This window comes from Platalea leucorodia (assembly GCF_965183815.1).
Source record: "Platalea leucorodia genome assembly, chromosome: 5".
NCBI classification, from domain to species: domain Eukaryota; kingdom Metazoa; phylum Chordata; class Aves; order Pelecaniformes; family Threskiornithidae; genus Platalea; species Platalea leucorodia.
Window position 1 is genome coordinate 41,910,366 of NC_138827.1, and position 23,877 is coordinate 41,934,242.

A 23,877-nucleotide genomic window follows, 5' to 3' on the forward strand; every position below is an offset into this window, starting at 1 on the left:
TCTGTTAGTATCTCTGGTTATAAAACAATACCAAAACACAGCTCCCAGCATGGCTTTTTTCAACTGTCTGAATGACCTCATATGGGGCGGGGGGTGGAGGGGGGGTGTGAACAAGACTCTCAATATCTGCTTAGCACCAACTGGCTACCAGAGGTCCCCACGCCTGGCCTGCACTGCACTCATTTCCCCCTTTATGTAAGAGCTAATCACTTGAGTCGGTTCTATATAACTAAAATTTCATCTGTTCTTTCACTTATACTAGCAACTCTTCCATCTTATGTTTCTAAACTTGTTCTGAGACAGTCAAAAGGTGGAAAATTATTCAGCATACATTTCATTAAGAGTCTAGATACTCTAATTTCAGCATACAGATACACACATTTATAAGGAGTATCGTCACTTACCTCAACGTAAAAAAAAAAACCCAAAACTTCTCTATTTCTGAATAGGTTAGTCTGCTGCTATAAAATAGCCAATTAACTATTTTCAGACAGAAGACATTACTTCAGGATTAAATTATTTACAGAGAAGTACGACTCCAGACTTGACATCTCCATCCTACATTTGCTAATTTTAGCACCATTCTCAAGCTTATTTCCTCACTTCACCCACGACTTCACTGTGGTATTAGTATCAGAGATCTCTGCCACAATATCCATTCCTACTCAGTGATGGCAGAAAGGCTCCCCTATTTGCACTATTGCTCCCCAACTGAAGAAATCTTGATGTCTACATCCTCCTTCAGAAGAGTGAAAGCTTAATACTTACCAAAGTAACTACCTAAATACGTGTCTGCCCTTGAGGATCATGGTGTAAAACTCCTCTGCATCCCTAGACTTGTTCTAGATAAACCCTAGAAACATAAACACCGAAGAAAATCGGTGCTGTCTATGACACTGACAGCTTCACACAAATCAAGCCAGTCCAAACTCAGAGGGCACACTGCCTGATAGGAGCACACTGCCACATATGAAAGCAGACAAATTCCATGTAGCAATGTCTATAGCACATTGCATCTTCAAAGCACTGGTGTAGCATAATTATTTGATCCTTGCAGCACAGTGGTGAGCTAAAAAAAGGATCATTATACCACTATATACATAATATATACATAATAAACAAGAAGAGTGGGCTATGAAGCTTTCTATGTTTACAGGGTCTTCTCAGATCTCCGATCATTTAGTTTCTTTTCTGCAGTTCGGAGGCTTACCTCTCACACAGGTAAAATGTAGGCTGTACTTGGTGTAAAAGTTTAAAAAAAATCCTGTAGTACTGGCCACACAGTGTCTTCCTGCCACTGAACCCCACACTCTGAGTTGTCTTATTTCCTCACCATTTAGGAACTTAGCGCCATGCTTTTTCAAGCCATTACCTATCAATTTAATGGTGGTTTTCACTCTCCCAATTAAAAAAAAAAAAAAGAAGATGCAGAACTAAGCACAGCAGATCATCAGCTAATGCCAAAAAGCCTTAGGGAGTTTACCTAAATCAGAAGTCTCTATAACCCGCTATAGAGAGAAGAACAGCAGCTTTAACTGGCAGTGCAGAAAGATATTGGTACATGACAGAAGTTTAAAGTAGCAGAAACTCAGTGCAACCTTTTCTACAAAGAAATTTTCTTTTTTGATGAAAATTCTGAAATTAATAGCTCCTTTCACTTAAAACAATCATTAAAATATAAGGAGGTAGAAAACAAGTAAACTGGGCAGAAACTTCTGGGCTTAGCTTCATCCCCTTCTTTTCACTACCCACTCCTCCTGTGACACTTGCAAGAAATCTGCCAGCTTAAAACCCTAGACTGGGACTGGGGGCGGGGAGGGGTAAGAAAAAAAAACAAAACAAAACAAAACACCAAACCTGTAGGAACATAGATTTGAGAGAAAGCTGTAAGTCTTCAAGTCTAGGTTGCCTGCAAAAACAAACACCCATGAAATAAATGTCTAATTCTGGCATTTATGGTATAGAAAAATTAAATAAAATACATTATGCAGTGAGACACAATAAATATGAGAGAATGAGCACTGAAGTGTAGTAAGACAAGAAGCAGCAGCATCTGAAGGATTGGATGGATAGAGATTAATTTCCCATTCATGTAACTATAATGTATAGATGCATCACAGGGCTGGTATTTTGACATTGCTCATTAGCATTGCTGAGCTCTCCCGAGTTACCTGCATTTGATTTGCCTGTGTCAAGCCTTACATTTGCAGTTGAATTTGCTCGCGACCCATGAAACTCTGACCCTGCAGCTGGATTTCCACCAGAGGAACTCTGTGCATAGGCAGGGACTCCGCAAAGCCACAGAAACTTTGGTGTAAACATCCATTTGCAGTTAAGTCCTTAGATTCTGGGCAAGTATGATCAGAGCCTCTCATATTTGTACAATGAGTTCATGAGCCTTATCGAGATTTCTAGGGGTTATTGTAGCATAGATGTCTACTAAAGCGGTAATAATTATTACGTTATTATGTTTTTATTCTACTTCTCTTTGGTTATGCTTATTGAAGTCAGCTGCACTATTTCTATTTTCAACTTTCTTGAAGCTTTTTAAAGATGTCACTACATTTTAAAGAAAGGAATCTTAATTCTCTTTCATGCATAAAGTACCTGGGTTTTTAAATTAGAAACAATGAAGAAATTGTCCGCTGGAAAACAAAACTATTTGTCATTTCTATCAGATGGAATTTAGCAGTTACTAAAGCCAATACACAAGAAAGAAACCGCTAACATTAAAATCCAAAAGTACAAAATGTTTCTTCCTCTTGCCCGAGTCACTTTACGTTGGTCAAGTAGGAGGGTAGGAGTTTGGTCTTTTAAAAACATTCTTATGCATCCGGGTTTGACTCATGATTCATGATAATTTGGCTGTGCTAATCAACACCAACCATTCCAGCTGTAAGAATGAAACCATGAGGAGTACTGAGAGATCATGTGGAAATCCTCAAATCTCAAAATATAAGTAGGACAAAGAACTTGTCCCCCCTCTTGCATTTATAACCCTACTTGCATTTATAACCTTCGCCTCCCCCTACATAACTTGGTTTTTTCCTTCCGTAGTGTAATCAGAAGCAATGCTAACCTCTCTAAATCCATGGATTAAACCGAAGTACACTTGCCATGAAGAACTTTGCCAAAAATCCTTAGCACATGTAGTGGCTTACGTATTCATGACACCACACTGCAATGTTGGGGCTTTTTGGTAGTAAAAATTGTCACCACTCTCTGGAAGTAAAAAGTAAAACTAGAGAAGGTCAGAATAGGTGAAGGATACAACAGACATCCTGGTTCAAATCTGTGCCTCACCAGATATAACTGCTTTGTCTAAGCCTAGAAAATACAAGTGTTCCATCTTGCAAACAGTATAAAATATTTGATCTTTTAAGAATCAAATCAGATAACAATGGCCAAATTAAGAATTAATTTATCCCAGCATAATCTGAAGTAACTTCAATGCAGTCAGTGAAGCCCTACAAATGAGAGCAGCTGTTATACCAGATTCATGCTCAATACTTCTGCAATCACTTTTGTTTAGCCACCTAACAAGTAAAATGATGCTGGCAGCTCTCTGAGCATTATTTTCTCTGAAATGTTATTGATTTTTGTTTTCTGGAATCTGACAAAAAGGTTCACAATATAGCTGTTAATCGGTGATTTTTAATGGCTATTCATTTTACACGCATTTTTGGTTCTCGGGCCAGATTTCTATATCTAACCCAAACACAGCTCAGTATTATTGTTATTATTAATCATTTGTTCAGAGTTGTCATTGTGGGCTAAACCTTTTCAAGTTGATGCCCCAGGGTTCACGTACAAATTTACAAACTCAAGGGTGGATTTTCATAATGCGTTATCGAGAGCATTTGCATCTTCTGTGTAATTACTCTAGCTCAAATAAAATGTAGGCATAAGGACCTCAGAGTACAACGGTATCCTTCCTTACCTTTTAAAATCTTTCTATTGACTTTTAGCAGAGTAGATATTTTTAATCAATTTAAATGCAGTTATTCTTGCAGAAACCCTATTTCAGATTTACAGACATAACCGTTTACTTTGGCTTGCATGCCAACTCCTCTGCTTGGGAAGAGAAACAACAATAGGTGATTTATATCTCCCTTCTTCCACCTTTCTCTCCTGCATGTCCCCAACACATCTCTCTGAATGCCAGGAATCAAAGCCTGCATGATATCAGTTCAACACATGAAGTTAATTAATAACAAAACAAAAATCCCAACTCTGAATTGGTCACTTCTGAGTCATGTACACATCAAAATGCTCAGTAGCCATGTTAATATAACTTACCTCCTAAGCATTATATATATTGTATTATTGCTACCAAAAAATAATTATTCACTACAAATGCCTCTTTGTCTTTACAGTATAGGCACTGGAGCCTGTTCAAAATGTTAAGGCTACATGGATAGAGCTCGGGAAGGGAAAGGAATCTGAAGAGCTTTGTCTCAGTTGCTGTGGTCCCACTTGTAAGAGACTGAAATGACAAGTTTGGGATGATTCAGATATGTCCTTCTTTCAGAACAAGTGAAACATTTAACACCAATAAGTTATATCTCCTCCAAGATTTCTTATATAGCACATCCGGTTGCAGTGATGTCAGGAAGCTAAACATCAGATGACTACTTTCAAATGCAGATCCTTGTCTGCTCTTGAAAATTAATTAAGGCTGAATTTACGATTTTAAGGCAGGTCACCTGCTACTGTGCCTGATTCTACAGAAAAGAACTCAACTTGCCAGGTGGCACTGCTCGCATTCCCCAAACAAAGTCATGACACATTTTCCCTCTCCCCGCTGGGAGCCCAGTCTGATGTGCTCTACTTCTATGACCTGTTCTTAAAGAGTAAAATGAGGCTAGATCTAGGCCAGGTCTTCAAACTTTGAAATCAGTCAATAGTATTATTTGCTGAAAAGCCAGTGTTCTGTAACATCAAGTAAAAATAAAAGCTCATATTGTAATTAAAAACAATAAGCTAATGAGGAAGTAGGCTTACAGTATTCTTAAAAGATTTTGAGGTACTGTAGGTTTTGCAGTCTTAAATAAATATGCATTGTTGTGGGCAAGATCTTGAAATTAATAAAAGTAATCAAGACCCTGTATATTTTATGTGGCTTGTACGTGTTGGTAACCTGATATACAGATGGAAGTTACCATTCAAAGGAAACGCCCTGCAGTCATCTGCAATAAGTTGAAAGTACAAAAGGGAAAACAGGCTGATGAAATTTTGTAACTTCATTTCACTTGATATAGACAGACTATGAATACCTGTAAAATAGCCATTTATACATATATACACTTGTTTCCCTGTCTAAATGTAAACTATGGGTCATTACCATTTTCTGTAGTCAGGCTTCTGTCATCACTGGGTGTTAAGGGCATTCATTGCATCTCCATACATTTTTCCATACATGATACCTAATTCTTTTCTTTTTTTTTCTTCATTGTCTGCAGTGTGGGTCTAATCCACCAGTTTCAGAGGGTACTGGATTGTACCTTACACAAAGAATTTCAGCCTACTGCATTTTAATCACACAAAGATCTGAAAAATTTCCATGAGATGAAGCACCCACAATGCAATGGGGTACATCAGTACACTGAAGTTGATGGCATTGCATTGAACAAAGTCCACATAAAATAAGAATTTAGAGCAAGATCCAAAAGAAAGATGGCAATGGACAAAAGCAGATGCGCTGGCTACAAAAAGTTAAACAATCATGAAATGAAAACCAGACAGCTTCACAAGTAAACTACTGTGCAACTTCATAGCTTCAAATAAACTGAAGCCTATTACTCTATCTTCATCCTTCCATCCCTCATACATTTTTTGTATCTGTCAAATAATGACCAAATAATTCCCTTTCACTGTCTATTGAGTCATTTTCTTCACTAGCATCACCTCATCAACTTGTTGCACCAATTCTTTTGTTTCATTTCACAGTTCATGGCCAATTACGGTTTGTTCCATTTCTTCTTCTAATTTACCTTCTCATCATAATCTTCTTCACCAGATGTATTAAACAGTAAGTATTCATTACTTCTAAATGTTTGTAACAGTGATTCTATGGAGCCTGCAGGTGTTAGTATAATGGCCTGCCAAAAATAAAGTGCATAATATAAGAAGCATTTATAAAACAAGAAATACTTGTTCACGATTATAACCTGTATCGTCTTATTTGTATTTCAGGTGGTAAATATTAGCTGCAAACTTCACTTGCTCTTGAATTAGGAAACATTTTTTCAGGGTCTTATGGGAATGTAGAAAGACTGCTCTAAATAAATAAATTGCAAGTTTGGGACTAATGTTTTGATTAACTTGATCCCAAAGAAGAGAACTGGCATGGAAACAACTCATTCTATTAAAAGGTTGATTTTTTTTTTTCCCTCTATGTTTCGCCATTTAGAAGGATATGCAATTGGAAACATCGTTCTCAACAGAACTATACATATTAGACCACAGCCAGCACAGCCAGAAATGAACAATTGTGTACTAATTCTGGCTTATCAATGTCCAGGATCCAGGTAATACGGATAACCCCTAAACATCAACTGAATAGCAAAATACTGTCAGCAGCTGCTCATCTCCTTTTCCATGCTATGGATACAGCAGCACCACATGCTTCTGCTTGCATGTTCACGCAAACCAAACAGGGAACAAGTGCTTGCTGTGTACCTAAGCTCAGAGCAGCATCCTAGTAATTTGCTGCATCTCCTTTCCCATTGCACATGGTATATGAAATGTTAAGCTGGTCTGCAAAGTCTTTATGAGCACTTCAGTCTCTCTGAGAAAAAAAAAAGCTGATCTTCCGGATTGTGGGATGAAGAGCAAACATTTCTGAGGGGTGCGAGAAAGTGTCTATGTTTTAAAAATTACATTATACGGTAGATTGCAAAGAAACTCTAGAGAAAGCATGTCCGCTGCTGCAATAAAGTAACAGAGTGTTAGGGTCCATGTGTCCTGCATCATTGCCAAACATCCACAGTATCAGTTTCAATGAAATTTCCATCTGTCCATTGTCTTTACTGCATTAGAGGAGATTCTTCTTTATATCCATGTTTGAGTCATTAGCATATAGCCTATATGCACATGGTTAGAAGACATGAAGTTGAATAAACTTTACCATTTTGTACAATTCAAAGCAAAAAGTCAAATGTAAATTGTTCTTGGGTTCAATAATCTTTTAATCTCATTGACACTTTTCTATTTTATTTTACCTCAAATTTTCGGCAGTTATTTTTGAGTCTGTACTGCAGAAATGAGTACTTATGTAAAGCTAAAAGAACAACCTGAAGTAGTTTGTTTGCTTGAGAAGCAGCTCTGCACACCTAATATTTAACACAAGATCAAATAAACTTTACCTACCTCTCCCCAAAAAAATTCACCTCAACTGCTCCCACTTGCTTTATTTTCTCTTCTGTGCATTCTACTGGCAAACTACAACCAACCTGTTTTCTCCCAGCAACATTTTACCTCACGAACAAGCCCGTACGCTTCTGTGACATACAACGACTATGTATGAGAATGTCTGCTGAGGACACTGGCAAACATGATAATATTTTGTAACACATGCAGATAATAAAAAGGTACAGAGAAGATAGTACTATTTTGTGATATAAAATATCTGAATCTGAATTCTCTCAGTGCCAGGAGGCACACAAGGCGCGAACATCGTTCTTCCACTTCGATCGGTCTGCGGCTGCGTGCTCTGGAGTCCCAAGGGCCACAGCGCAGTCTTCTGTCAGTTTCCCCCTCAAGACACGACCGATCCAGCTCCATCTCCTCCTCCTCACTTCGTTACCAATTTTCTCCATCCCCGCCATTTCTGATGCTCGTCGTTTCTGCAACGTTTGTTTTTTTTTTTTTTTTTTCTGGGAGGAGGTAGTTGGCCTCCTGCCCAACCCCCATGACTTGGAGGGCCAGTGGTGTTTCTGTCAGGGTGGCCTTCCCTTAGGCTGCGTTGGTTCGCGGCACCTTCTTCAATTTTATCCGGTGCACCCTCCAGAGAGGGATCCCCTATCCACCACCCAGGGGACGCGCCTTCTAGCCATGCAGCCCCAGCCGAAGGGATATAAAATATCATTAGTATGAAAAATACAAAGTTATAAAACAAGAACAGACTGCAGCTTTTATACAAAATGATAAAATTATAACTGCCTATAATACAAAGAAGATTCATAGCCAGCAAGAGTTGTAGAAAGAGCCATATGTGAGCTTTTCTGAATGGCTTAACTAAAGTTCATGAGAAAACAGGAGATAACCTGCAAGAAGAGCAAGTGATAACACAAGTCCCTGTAAATTATCAGACATCACATTTAACACCTAGCTTGCACAGCCTCCATCATTTTCACATAGCTGTAGAATCATAGAATCATTTAGGTTGGAAAAGACCTTTAAGATCATCGAATCCAAGCATAAACCTAACACTGCCAAGTCCACCACTAAACCATGTCCCTAAGCACCACAGCTACCCATCTTTTAAATACCTCCAGTGATGGGGACTCCACCACTTCCCCGGGCAGCCTCTTCCAGTGCCTGACTACCCTTTCAGGGAAGAAATTTTTCCTAGTATCCAATCTAAACCTCCCCTGGCACAGCTTAAGGGCATTTCCTCTCATCCTATCGCTTGTTACTAGGGAGAAGAGACCGACCCCCACCTCACTACAACCTCCTTTCAGGTAGCTGAAGAGAGCGATAAGGTCTCCCCTCAGCCTCCTCTTCTCCAGACTAAACAACACCAGTTCCCTCAGCCGCTCCTCACAAGACTTGTCCTCTAGACCCTTCACCAACTTCATTGCCCTCCTCTGACATGCTCCAGCACCTCAATGTCCTTCTTGTAGGGAGGGGCCCAAAACTGAACACAGGACTCAAGGTGCGGCCTCACCAGTGCCAAGTACAGGGGGACAATCACCTCCCTGGTCCTGCTGGCCACACTATTTCTGATACAAGCCAGGATGCTACTGGCCTTCTTGGCCACCTGAGCACACTGCTGGCTCATATTCGGCCGGCTGTCAACCAACGCCCCCAGGTCCTTTTCTGCCAGGCAGCTCTCCAGCCACTCCTCCCCAAGCCTGTAGCCTTGCATGGGGTTGTTGTGACCCAAGTGCAGGACCCGGCACTGAGCCTTGTTCAGCCTCATACAGTTGGCCTCGGCCCATTGATCCAGCCTGTCCAGGTCCCTCTGCAGGGCCTTCCTACCCTCCAGCAGATCAACACTCCTGCCCAACTTGGTGTCATCTGCAAACCTACTGAGGGTGCACTCGATCCCCTCATCCAGATCGTTGATAGAGATATTAAACAGAACTGGCCCCAGTACTGAGCCCTGGGGAACACCACTTGTGACCAGTCGCCAGCTGGATTTAACTCCATTAACCACAATTCTTTGGCCATCCAGCCAGTTTTTTTACCCAGTGGTACAGTTTTTTATCCCAGAAGATACTGCTCAGGCAGATGGAGGCAGAAAAAGCTTTAAGTGCCCCCTCACTGGATTTGCAATGTCTGGAGGCTGAGGCAAGCCTGAAGACTAGTAAATCTAAACCTCATTCATCAAGCTGATTCCAGCAAAGCTCGTTGTTACAGAGACTTCTTGCCCCAACCTGCTCCCAAATCTGGTCCCCAGATCAGACAGCTGGACAACATAGGTCCACCACACTACTACTCTTCTAAGCGACTTCTGACCTGTAAGTTACAGGCTGAACCCAAAGAAATAGTGGCCTTGATGGCAGACACCAAGGTCTGCCATTGTCACAAGGAAAGGTGACATCTCCATGTCAAGGCAATATTAAAAAGGAAAATGCACACCTCTATTTTTGATGTTTTGTTGACGTGTAAATGAAGCGATGCTTTTGTATTTTATCTATAAGACATAAAGCAGAATTAATCTTGAGGGTTGTTCTGAAGCACTCAAACAGCATTTTATTTAAGTAGGCGGTCTACTGTCATGCTATAGAGCACAGGACAGCAACATAGTAAGATACATTTGCCTTAAAAAGTTCACTTGGAACGGCATCAGGATTCAAAAGAGCAAACCTGATTTGGGTGATTCCCTTAACAGCTCGTTTGTTACTTCAGTACGAAACAAGTTAATTTCTCCTGTCAAAACTTCTTTTTAGAAAAACAAAGGGTCTGATAAAAAAAATTAAAAATATATACATTCCCAATTGTTGTTTAGACTTGAATTGATATTTTTGCTATGTTAGATTGTTATTCTTATAGATATATATACACATTATTTCAGGATATACTAAAAATAGTTGCAGGGTATAATTTGAAATATCTTTTCAAAATTCTGAAATCAAATGCTAAAACTGAAATACTATGAATTTCCATTATGTAGAAGAAGTTTATAAAAGTTGCTTTGTTCTAAATTAAAATGAAATCAAAACACACTTTCCTTTATGAAATGTAAATTCAGAGCTTTAACCAATGCTATGCAGGAGCTATACAAGAGACTAGGATAGAGCGCTGCATAAGCTGTGTCATAATGAACATTAATATACAGCTGAGATGCAGTTAACAGATATTCTACCTCCCCATATGGCTACGATAATAATTAACTGGCATTACTGCATGACATCTTGTGCTTTATTACTAACTTAAGCATCTGAAACATCAAAAAAAGTGCTAAAGCTGATCAAACCTGAACTCAGTCTAAGTGACGTTCAAGCAGCTTTCAGACTTTTACTACCCTAAATGCAAGTGCAGCTGCTGAACGTGTCAATGTAGCCAAAAGGCAGCAGCTGTCTAGATTGCACTCCTGGAAAAGGCTACTGGGAAGGTGGCTTATCAGAAAGAAAGAGGAAATCCCATGATACCTGGCTTTTATTCTCTGCATTTTTTTTTTTTAAATACTGCAGTGCAGTGTAGTGGAAAAAGAAAGCTTACTGAACCTGATAAAAGCAGATTTCTGCTTGAGATCAAAGCAAAAGTACAGTCTGCAATGGAGCAGCTTTGCCCTTCCTAACAAGCTCATTTGACGATGGGAAATATCTACTGCATGTTCACAAAACGGTCTGAGGAAAAAGAACTGATTTCTGAAACAGATTGGACAGTTTGAAAGAGGAAAGGCATTGGCTGCTCATTGAAAAATATCTCTTTCTAGGCAGCACTGTAGCAGCAGCCTGGCTGATGGCAGAACAGACAGATGGCTGCACATCCACCTGGTGGCTGAAATAATTATATCACCAAGTATTTCTGAGTTACAAAGAACAGCACAATACAAAAACAGCAACTAAAATGTATCCGCCTACAATTGTACCAACACATTTTTGTAGGTGCTCTAGCTGGAATGTAAGCCTGGCATAATGCACATCCAGTGTTTGTGATTATGAGCTGGCTATTGCAAGAGACATACAAGAACCAACATTTCTGTAAATCCAGGACTCTCCTCCCCCTTTTACTCACCACCACTCCTCAGCATTCTTCAAATCTGTAATTCAGTAAAACACACAAAGCCTATGGAATTCTATCTTTACTGTCAGCTATGGCTGATATACATACCACATATCTAATGTACCATACTCTGTTTTCTTGACATTTACAAAGTTCTTCAAGACTAATAATCCTATGTACTTGTCTGTCTTGTAATTAGGACTGACTGGAGCTTCAAAATGAAAACCAAGAGTGTTACAAGAATTAGTGCTAGAATGGCTTGATGGAGAAAAGTATCTCAGGATATGGAAGACCAGGCAGAAATATCAATACAATAATGTAAGAAAAATCTCAACTGCTCAACTGTCTATGGTTCAGAGGGTTCTCAAACAATGTCTCTGTGGCAATACATGGGGCCTGATGCAAACTGGATTTAATGCAGCTACGTTTAATGACTGTGATATCCTCAACCAGAGCCACCTTTTACTAGTATCTGATTTGAGCCCTTGCAAGAACATCTACGATGCAATTTCCTGACATTTTCTATGCAATTTATTATCATTTACAGTTTGGTCACGGATGGGAAGTTAATAAAAACTTTCTTCTTCAAAACGTACAGCACTGCTGCTCTTACATTTTTGCTATTCTGCTCTAAGAAAACTACAGCTGCCACTATGTATACATTAAGGCTTCATAAAACAGCTGTCCTTAAATATCTCATCACACCTCTCCATAGACAAGTTTGGCATAATGCCATAATTTTTGTTTTCATTCTTTTCATCCATGTCAGTTACAAATGAACAAACACAGACACTTTGTGATACCTCTGATGAACCATGTTACTCTCATGATAACTTTCACTCCAAAGTGCAACTGCAAAGGACCCAAAAGACAGACACTAGGAATAAAAATGATCAAAGCTGACGTTACATTTCTGCACGGTTCCTAATGGTTAAAAATGCGGCCTGCTTTAGGAGTGCACCAAAATATTAATGTTAACTTCCCTTTTCTAGTTCCAGATGAGACCTCGTTTATAGATCCTCCTGCAGAAAGCCTCTAAAAGGCAACTTGGGAAACACAAAACGTTAAAAAGCTGTTTTTCGTGTCTAATTTCGAGCAGCAACACAATATTAAAAGCAGCTGAGTGCCTGACAAATTAAGGACTTACAAGAAAATTACTTCAACCAGTTACGGTTTAAAAGACAGAGCTTCACCAAAATATAAACTAGATTAAAAGCAAATATAAACTGTGCATTCCTATGATCACTAAAATGTAAAACTCACACAAATTAAAGAAACAGAGCAAGTTTATTTTTCTAAAACTTGTCTAGTATTTCCCTGAAAAATGAGACATAATTCACAGGAATCCAGTCAGTTTTATTAGGAAAACATTCATGTGTCTGGAAATCTCAGAAGCTATCCCAGCCACATATTTATAGCATGTGTTACCAGTGCTAAACAGTCTTATGAAATACACCAACTAATAACTTCACTCTTCATGTCCACTGTCTCAGTGAAATTCACTGGAGTTACAGAGAATAACCACAGCCTGCAACTGTAGGGAAATGCATCTGAATTCACCATTAGGAGGATGGGGAGTATGCCCACCACAAGCCTTATCTCACCCACAATATAGGATGACCTACAGATTCAGCTTTAAACTTGTAATTTTCCTAATAAAATAAACTTAAAGGAAACAGAAAAAAAAAATCAGATTTTTTTAAATGAGCGTAAGATAGTGAACACAAAATCCTCCAATGGTTTGCTCACACTCAGGCTGCTAAAAGCAATATTTTCCAAAAATATTTACAGAAACCCTGTAGGCAACTTTGTATTAGAGAAAAAAAAAAAAAAAAAGTCTTACAAGGAGAGCATGCAAAGATATGCAGATTTAAAGTTGTTACAAAAGTCTAGTAGCCTTCTACCTTGGCCTAGCTGACATAATCACCATTAGCTATTATCAGTGGAAAATATTGATTTAATGTGGGGTAACATGCCCCATACAAATATTATTTATGTACTTTTTCTTCTTTTTCATTTTTAGGGGATGTTTCAGAATTGAATTAATGATACATAGCAAGAATTTAATGAAACATTTAATATCTTCATTATAGGTTTGTATCTTAAAATCACATCTGTCATGGGATTAATTTTTGTAGTTATAACTACAAAACTCAATATTTGTCATCTTTTAACTGGTCTTAGTTATGATTAAAATGGTTTCTAACTGTAATTAGCTAAAGATAAAGCACTTTTATATGTTTTCAAAATGGATGGATTGAAATCACATTTGCTTTCCCTGTGGCTTTGTCACTCATTTCTACACAGCAGAAAAACAAAACAAAGCCAGCATTTTCATATAACTGCTGAAAACATTTCTCTTCTGGTTTTTTACTTCTCTCTCCATCTACTCCATCTCCACAGCTTCCAGCTTCATCCTAACCCCTTGCTTCCACTGGCAATGTTGATCACAAGCTTCCGTACCATTACTTCCAGAAGTACAGTTTTCAGATGGGTTGTCATTCAATACAGGGAGGCAGCCATGAGTTAAAGTTCCCACTTTCTAGCAGAATATTTCCACACCATAATGTGAGAATGAAGAATTCTGCCCCTTTCTCTTTAGCATACTATATTTCTTCTTGCTTTTCAGCAGTGAATTTCACAATAAAATCACTCAAAACTTCAGACAAATCTATTCTAAATACTTCCCTCTTTTGCAAAAAGAAACAAAGCTTAACTCATGATGGTCACCTACTTTCATTCACATTACAAAAGAACCAAAGACAACAAGTTCAGTATCTATTAGTTCTGTGTGTGCTTTTTTCCCTTAAAACTTTTTTCTGGTTTTCTCAGGGTGATTTTTTGTGTTCTTCCTTTACTTTCAGAATAACACATAGTTAATATTTTTATTTAGTGGTTCTAAATAAAATACTCACTAAGGTGAGTTATTTCTTGGTAGACCAGATGGCTCATTTAGATATGATATTTAATTTATAAAGCTTTTTAAGCACTTCCAGAGGCTCACACAGATTCCCTAATGTATCTCCGTGGATCTCATCCATGAAGGACAGGCTAGGACCCACATACAGGCATAAACAGGCTGCTGTGAAATGATATACAGAGGTAGTCAAGCATAAACCAGAAAACAATTCATAGATACAGTTTTCTTCCATCAGTGGTAAAACTCTGAGTAGCTTCAGTTAAAGCAGCATGGCTGGAAAATCAGGACTAGAACAGTATTCTGCCAGCACACCACCAGTCCGTCTCATTTAGATACCTCTCCCTATCGATGTTTGCCTTGAAAAAGGGAAATGCAGGTGTGATTAGAGTATTCTAAAATGCTGTAGTCTGTTGCCCACTATCCTTTGTCAGACTGTGTGTTACTCACATGCGGTCATTAAAATACGGTTTGTCATCTAAAAGTGAGAATTTACACAGTTGACAGAAAACTGTAGTGCCCAGGATGTAGCTGTTGATAACCGACATTCTGCAGTAAGGTGATTTACAACATCACAATCCAAATATAAATTTCTACTTAAGGATTACTTTATGTTTGAATAATCCCATACTAACAATGTTCCCAGTATTACCAGAATGAGGAAATAAGGCATGGATACCACGCAGTCTCTAAACAACAAGATAAGTGATTCTCCTTTTCACCACACTTTGTACAGTCTCTCTCTCTCTGTCACACAGCAGCTATCGAGAGTAACTACCACAGATTTTGAATAAAATTTTCACAAATGAGTACAAAAAGTACAACACAATAGAAAACCAGATGCAATGTCAATGGGAACATCAAGGCTTTCAATACTTCAATATTCCTCTCCAAAAATTAACATTAAAAATCATGCCCAGTACTTTATGTATACAGTTACTTAGTACCCTGTCATATGAAACCTCAGCTTTGCTGAAAAAGAGATCTTAAATGGCTTCTCTTCTGCCTTCCGCTGTAAGAACTCTCCTAACAGCAGCAGTCTTTCTTGGAAACAATAACACTAAAAGCACAAGCCTGACAGTTCTGTAAGAGTAGGTGCCTGTCATATGCAATGACAGATATTCATCCATCCACCCATCCATAATGACACAGCCTAAAATTATTATTTTTAAAAATCATTGGGTGTTGTTAAAATGTCTTATGGGGAAGGAAACATAATTAAAAAATCTTAATGTTAAGAGCTAGTTAAAACAGAATTCTTTACAGTACACACCTGTTCTCAAATTCCTTTGAAAAGCCAGAACCCCAATGAAAAAGCATTTTCCCTTCTGCTTTTGTGAGCCTGCAATGTGTTTTCCCGTCTCTTCTTCATAACCATAGGAGTGATCAAAGCTAAAGTAATATTATATTAGGTTGGCATGTCTTAAGAACCTTGATTATTTCCGTCAAAGTCACTGTGGAAAGTTAAATGTAATTTAACAGCCAAATTGTTCAATATTAGTACTAAAATACAGTGGTTTGACCTTGATCATTTCTCCATAGAAGAGGTAGCAGTAAGCCTCCTGGCACTGGTCAAAGGGCACAGGATCACCCTGACAATCTAAGAAGAATGTTGTGTCTAAGGGGGAGTGTTGTCTTCAGTCTAAGTTGTCACAGACTGAAGTACCTGATCGTAAATTTTAATTGTGATTGGGACGTACAAGACTCCCTTAAGACAGTGGATGGAGCTACTCCAAAATTCTTTCCGTGAAGGGGACACAAACGCTGATTATAATTTTGATAAAATTTCTTTTTAGAAGAAGCAGCAGCATTAACACTAACAGTAAATATAAGCCCATTTTTGGGAGCTGGGGTTAAAGAGGAGAGTACTTGTGACACTTTTACAGCAAAGAGTTTTTAATCTCAGTTCCCTGGAAAAAAAAAACCTGCCCAAAAAAGCCAACAATCTATCAATGATGTCACTTACCACTGCTACCTTTTATCACAGCTTCACTAACAATATATGTAAAGCACGTTATAAGTAATAGAAGTGAAAAGTGGAGAAGGAGCTTTAGATACACCAGAAAGATCAAAACCCACAACATTAGGAACATGACTTAGGCCAGCTGTAAGTCCTGAAGTCTTACTTTTTTCCCTCAAATATATACATATAGTATATACATAATATATACATATTAGCATATATAAGGACCAAAATGAACAATTAGGGTAATATGGAGGTGCTGATTTTGATCAAAATATAAGAAAAAACATTACTATATTTTAGTCTATAATTAAAAATTAACTTTGAGGCTTTTACAAATGCTAGCAACTGCTTTTTGTGTGTGCATATGTGTGCACACATGTGTGTATGTACCCTTGGTGTCTTAAGAGATAGGAATGAATGCTCATTTTAAACCAGCCATAAGTAGGATTGTAACAGTAGCATTTATATTTCAGTGCAGTACCTTGCCATAAGATCTCCATGACTATAATGCACCTGACTGTGTGGTATGAAAAGAATATTCTTTAATGTTTCAATATCATTAATATGGTTTTAATACTGATACAATTTTGTACCAAAGCTCTAAAATTTGAAGAATACTAACATGGAAGCCCACTTTTAGATATTTTATTAGTAGGTTGTTCTCCCAATCCAGAAAAACTCTGCATTTTCAGACCTGGGTTTTTGAAAGTGGGCTATAAGGTCAAAATTTTAAAGCACAAATGGGACACAGACAGCTGGTGTCCAGGCTCTATTATAATGCGCATTTAAATATCCAGATTGGATTCATGGTTCAACTAAAGACAATTACATTTTAGCTACCAATTCCAGTGAAACACAATTTCATTTTCAAAAGCACTGGATGCTTGCATCTTCTATTGAATTTTATGAAAGCATTGGATGACATTGAGGTTATTTATTTAGATACCTGAATTTGCATTAACTTCAAAAATAATGAACTTCAACTTAAGAAAAACTAGAAAGGATTATCTGAATTGGGAAGGATCGGACAAAGAAGGAACAATTAGAATTATTTTACAAGACTTAGTCATTACAAGACTTTGCCAGGCACAGACCCTACTCACGAGCCACATAGCCTAAAGTCATGATGGATTTGCTTTTCACAGTGGGCTGTCCCAACAAGCTCTGATGAACTAATAAAATCTCTCCGTGCTGTTTCTTAAAAGGTGGTACCTATGGGCAGCTGTGAGGGGCCAGGGAGCAGAGACTGAAAGATTTATGCTAATCGGAACTCACTTTAATCTTTAACACCCTTAAGTAAGGATTTACATTAAATCCTCTCCCTAATATTTTAATTCTAAGCCAAGAGGAACAAATTCTGACCCATGGTGTCCATGAGACAAATTTAATCCATTCGAAGATCAGGATTCGTCACATCTACAGAACACTAACTATGATAAGGTGTGAAACAGCAAAACTTTCATTAAATATCATTCTTTGGCAGAAAATTTGACATCAGTCGGTCTAGGAACCTTTAATTTAAGGTCCATACCAGTCTAGTATATTTTGAAGAAAATCTACTGAAACTATAGCCCTTGGAGCCTGACAAAGTGCTGACCTACAATAACTTCTGTTCTTCCACAAAGACACTAAAACACTCCTTGAAGAAGTCATCCCCTTGTCACAGCCAGCATGGCATTAGCATGGCGTAGTGCCTAAGGGAGCCCTAAGAAGTGAGTGCAGAAGAGACAGCCAGAACCCAGCATTGCCACACAAACCAAGTACTGGTGCCTCAGAAACATAATAAATTTCTGAAGCAGAACACATTTGGTATGTTTGACACTTCCTTGTCCTACTTCACACAACCAATCCCCTATAAAATGCTTAAGTGGTACTTCTTACATGAATGCTTAAGCAAGAGCTTGAAGCTTCACTTTTCTTGGAAGTACCGGAATTTAAAAACAAGTCAGAAAAAAATTATGACAGCTGATGGACTTTATGAATTGAACTAGCAGAAATATCTGCTGTAGCAGAACAGAGACTTTAGAGCTAGTTTGTGGGTGGCCTTCTACGTGTATGTGGATTGCAGGCCACAGTATATAGTTATGCAATACACACAAAGAATACAATTAGAATCCTGGCCCTTTTGTTTCCACTAGCAAGGATCTGAAAACTAAATTAGCAATCCCAGTAGTTACCTAGCAGAACATGAAGCCATAGCTAAGCTGCAGACAGTATCATAAGAAAAAGGGTTGTCTCATAGTACATGTCAAAGGCCTTCAGGACCCAGCCCATGTCTCAGATAAGAGATACAGCAGTAGTTCATCTAGAAAATAACTACAGTGAATGCCCAGAGAAACTGCCCCTGTACTGCATAAGTTGCCTACTGAGTGCAATCAGATTGTATCACATGTGCATGGGACTGCCACATGGCCCTGCTCTCCCGTGCGTGACCTACTGACAAAGCCCCCAAGGCTCTCAGTCTGTCAGGGTCTTCTGCAGCAGTGTGCCTGGTAATCCACATAGGTGTATTTATTCCCTCACCTTTGGGCTCCTAACTCTACCAGATCATCCTAAACCTTCTACAGTCAATGGAAAAATGCAGGTTTGTACACTAGGGAATTCTGAGCCCCTGAGGTCCTGCCTCAAACGTGCTGCCTGGGAGAACGGACCTCTCTCCATGAACGATACCAGGAGTCTCCGCAGATGCAACAGCTCAGTGAGCAGTTACATTAGGTGGCCAATGCTGAGTAGGATGTGCATCCCCTTGCTGCTCAGTAATCCTGACTGTGTGCTGGTGTGTCTGATAAGGAACATCTGGAGACACATCTACCATTAAAATTTTAAGTGCCTATTTCGTTATTCGTGAGGACATATACTCACATACGCAAAATCATGGAGTGCAGGGGGACACCCTGCTCTCTGTTACAGACAGGATGACATTCTGACCCCTAAATTACTTTGTATATGTCAAGCATTAGCGTTTTTGTATTCAGCAGAAGGGCTACTATCAGGATAGGCATAGTTTGTCCAAGATAATTCGGCACAGTGCCAATGTGAAAGCTCTTATAGAAGTTTTCATTGTAGTATTTTGGTGACTATGCTGCTGCAAAGATCAACAAAATGGTGGGTCTGCCCAGTTTACTAAAGTCATTTAAAATATGGCAAATATCCTATATTGTCTTTTTAATTAAACTGAAGTAAAAAAATCTAGTACTGGTTGGATCAGAAATGGATATAAGGGTAAAGTCTGTACTGGAGGCAGATGAGAATTATTTGACTAAATATTTTCAATTAAAAACATGGCATTGTCAGAGCTAAAACATTTTGTGGAAAAGAAACACTTTAACAGACTTCTTGTTTAAGAGAAATGGAAAAATCTCTACGGATATCCAAATAGCTTATGTTTTCAAAACACAGAAAATACTATTTTTTGTTAGAATTTCTCCTTATATCTGGACATTTACATTTATAATATAAAATAAGGATAAAAAATAAATATTCCAAAATCATTTGAATTAAATGTTGTGATTTTCCTGACTGCATTTTTTCTGTAATAAGTTCATTAATATTTTCAAGGGTCCAAATTTCATTACGATAAAGAAGGTATTTAAAGAGTGAATATTTATAGGACGGGAAAACAATTTCCTGCCCTGCTGTAAAGAAATTTCTTTTATTAAAAATTGCTCAGCTTGTTTTAAACCATATACAAAATCATGCTTTTATTCACTTTAACGAATGCATCAGCAAATAAGAACTTTATTCCACAATCATGCCTTTTGTGGAATAAATGTTACATGCAGGGGAGAAAATTGTCAACAAATGCAGAATTGTTTCATTTCCAGCAGGTGAGTTGCCTGTAGAGTATCTTATACACAAAAAGCATTTTAAAGGGCTTCTCTTTCACACTTGTGTAAAATGCACAATCATTGAAAAAAAAAAGCTGAGGGGGATAATGACAGGCAGGCTAAGCATACAGCAATTGGCAGGAAAATTTCTTTTCCAAATCCAACGTATTTGGCAGGCAGGTCTTTGGAACACACATATTAGCTGGCATTTGTATTGGAAATCAGAAGACTGTTCTGGTAACAAGTACAATCTTTTACATTCTGTCAGAGCCCACGATATTTATTTTGTACAGCCCGATCATCCATTTCTCCAACACTTTCTGTTAATATTTCCTGCGAGTTAGCTAGAGACCCAGCTGGTAGACATAGCAACATTAAAGACAGGTAGAAGCACTAATGAAAGAGCTGACAACAACAACAATAGAATCAGAAAACACACAGTTTTAGAAGTGAAAAAGCACAGCTGAGTTTTCAAATCCTTCCTCATTCATAGAATAGCATGAGAAATTTAGATTTTAGAAATACAAGGCCAATTCCCTGAAATCCATAAGTTAATACTTATTCATGTAAATCAGCCTGAAGTTCTCAGCTGGAGTTTTCCCACATGGTGGTAATGAGCTCTATAGAGTCTTGGTGGACTAAGCACATGGATTTTTAATCATGTGATATCTGTCTCAATCCATACAGTAATTTAATTTATGTCCAACATACCATTTTCACCCTCCAAATCAAGCCTTTTCCCTCCAAATATTTTTTTTTCATCTTTTCACTACCATTAAAAAAAGATTTCCATACTGGGATCTCCCACCATGCTGTCTGCACTTGACAGTGTGCCACTCACACAGTTTTCTACAAGTGATAAGCCTACAGTATTCATAAACTCTCTAAACTGCAATTCAGAATATTTTCTACAGCAGATGTTTTTCCTTGCTTCTGCTTTCATATTTAGTAAGATTTAAAAAGAAAAAAAAAAATCAGCACAGATTAAAATGAAAGATGACAGAAATATAATTGCAGCCAGCTGAAGACTGGAAGGAAAACCTCCATTCAAGAGCATCTAAACGATCAGCACCCAGGTCTAAGCCCGGATGCTAAGAAGCGAGAGCATCTTCTACCCGCAATTTTTACTTCCACTGAAATGATTAAGAGGGTGGGTGCTGTTGTTTTGATGTGTATATACAATGACTGAATTTATGTGTACAAAGCAAATAACCAAAGATGGGCCAACACGTGTGATGTGTGCACAGTGACACGCATGAACATTGGAATTAGTAGGTGGGGACAATGAGACTCCTGCTGTGCCCTTAAAAACGTGATCCACAACTCCTGGGTGAAAACAATTTGTTCATCTTTTTTATATGATGAACCTTTGGGGTTTTTCCATTGAACTCACACATGTTCAAAGACTCTGGTATTTACTGCATGCACTTAAGCATTCATGAGTAAACATGATCACAATGCACTTATCACTTTGGGTACTCAGACTTGATATAAACACTTCCTTCTTTTGGGGAAAGGCTGTCAGCAAATCAGCCAGATTCTGTTGCAGAGTAAGCTTAAAGTCTAAGACTCAAATCCACATCATTAAAATATATTGGAGCGGGGCTTATATATGTCACCATTTTACTTTCCTACTGTTACATAACTTTGTGTCATTAATGTATTGCTGTATATCAAATTTGTGCAATTGTGTAACTTTTTTCATTCTAGGTAATATTTTTGCAACAAGTGAAAAGAATTCAGCTGACAGTGATGAAAGTTAAAATGTCTGTTAAGACAAAATGTGTTAAATCATTAGAGAATTAATGTCTAATGGTTAATGACAGTAGTAACTAGATAATCTCCCTTTTTAAGATGAGAGAACAAAGTACTCCACATTGTAAGACTAACTGGAAACCAGCTGGATTTGTTGTCTAAGATATTGTTTAAGGAACCCCAGAAACACAGAAATGTAAATATGACCAGTAAGAGGAAGAATGCAAATAGTGCTAAAACTAGAGTCAATAAATAAACATAGCAGGTAGAATTTTGTTTGCAAGGCCACTGCAGGGGGTCAGAAAGAAGAAAAGAATGGAAATTCCTGGGCAACCACGCACTGTCAGATAGTGTTGGTCATTATTGTACAGGCAACACAGGGATCTTTATCTGTAACTTAGGAGGGATTTTAAGTAACATATTACTCCATTTTTTGGCAGGAAGGTAAAAATACCCCAAAACAAACATTCTCTGTGTGAAGTCTCCATGACCATCCCTACTGAACTTCTCACACAAATTATTTGCTCAGAATTCTCCAGGTCAAAGGCTGAGCGGTGCGAAGTTGTGAGCCAGAACAAGTAAACGAACAAATTATTTTCAGTGCTAAGATGTCAGACTCAAGTCAGAGCTCTGGTTTAATTCCATTAACTTTTGTGGAAGCTACATTTGTTAAGTAAATTTAGCTACTGGATTTCAAAACAAAGACCCTAGTATATTATGGCACTGCTTAACCTAACAGTCTGGCAAAGCAATGTTAAAGGAGATCATCAGCTTTAACTAGGAACCACAAAAAGTAAAGCAAAGTGCTTTGCTTTGAGGAAAATAAAGGAAAAATCTCAGAAAAGCGTGCAGACAGCAGAAGCCACTGAACTGAATAACCCCTCACAGCACTTTATTGAACTGAGTATAGCTGTAATTTGGTCTCTAACTCCTGGTGAGAAAGTTACCAAAATTTTAGAGGAATAAGAAGAGTTTCAAAGTACAAGTACTGAGCTGAAAAACTAATCTGTTACTTGCAAAGAAAAAAAAAAAAAAAGAGCTAACATTTGGCATTACTTGCTATTGTTACAGGCATCGATATTGTTATTACTTAGCTAGAGGAACAAATTCAACACTTACCTATTGAGAAGCAATTTGTGCTCCTGACAGTAACGTGCTCTTATTGCCAGGTTTATTAGACATCACAGGAACTTATGAGAACAAAAAAGTTAAAAATGAAAGAGCAATCAACCAGATGAGGGAGTCAAAAAAACCCACAAACCCAAGAATCAGTTACCTGAAATTGAAACGTAGCAGCATTTAAATTAAATCTAACTCTCAGCCACTCATTTCCTACCAATGCATCTCAAATGGGGCAGAGTCCAGGTAGTACGCCTGGTGTTGTACTTCCCTACTCCAATCCATTAGGATTATTCACTACAGTCCTGAGAGTCAATTTTTCCCTTCTTTGTCATGGTTACAAACAGCACTAGTACAGTGCAGCAATAGGTGTGCCTATATCCAGTGGACTAGATAACCATAAAATTGCTTCCTTGAAGCAAGCAACTTCAACAGAACTGCGAGAGAGCATTCTTACTGCTCATGTGAAAATATAGTATTCCTATGCCATACATAGCGCACGCCGTTTTCTGAAGCTTCCATGCAATTTCATTGTGCCTGTTGTGGCTGTCTTACAGCCAACCTGTAAATACAAACATATTCAAGAAAAATGATACACTTCTGTGTTTGATCTTTGAACCAAACTCCCTGTTCATTTAAACAAGGTCCCCACTGATGCTAGCTGAACAAGAACTCCTAGAATTGTCTTCGTGTTTCCTCTTGTTCTAAGAGGCTTTCTTTGAACTGCCTTCCAACAGATATCGATTACCCTTATTAAATAAATTCAAAAATCCATGTTACCACACCCAGTGCTGATTTAAACAGTTGCAATTCATCAATAATAGATTTAGGAATTCAACCACTGGTGTGTGACAGAAATTAATTTGTCCCATTCTGATTTCAATACCATTCTTTAT

The 23,877-nt window shown here is 38.2% G+C and overlaps 1 protein-coding gene across 4 annotated transcripts in view; it reads right to left on the reverse strand.

Annotated features, from left to right (window-relative positions):
- The window catches only part of PLPPR5 (phospholipid phosphatase related 5), a 233,038-nt gene that overhangs the window by 155,009 nt on the left and 54,152 nt on the right, over positions 1-23,877 (reverse strand). For all 4 annotated transcript variants that reach the window (XM_082311956.1, XM_082311957.1, XM_082311954.1 and 1 more), the window contains exons 12-13: positions 22,982-23,052; positions 1,858-1,909 (exon numbers count right to left, since the gene is read on the reverse strand). The gene's annotated coding sequence lies outside the window, so the exon portion shown is untranslated. The remainder of the gene's footprint in view (positions 1-1,857; positions 1,910-22,981; positions 23,053-23,877) is intronic.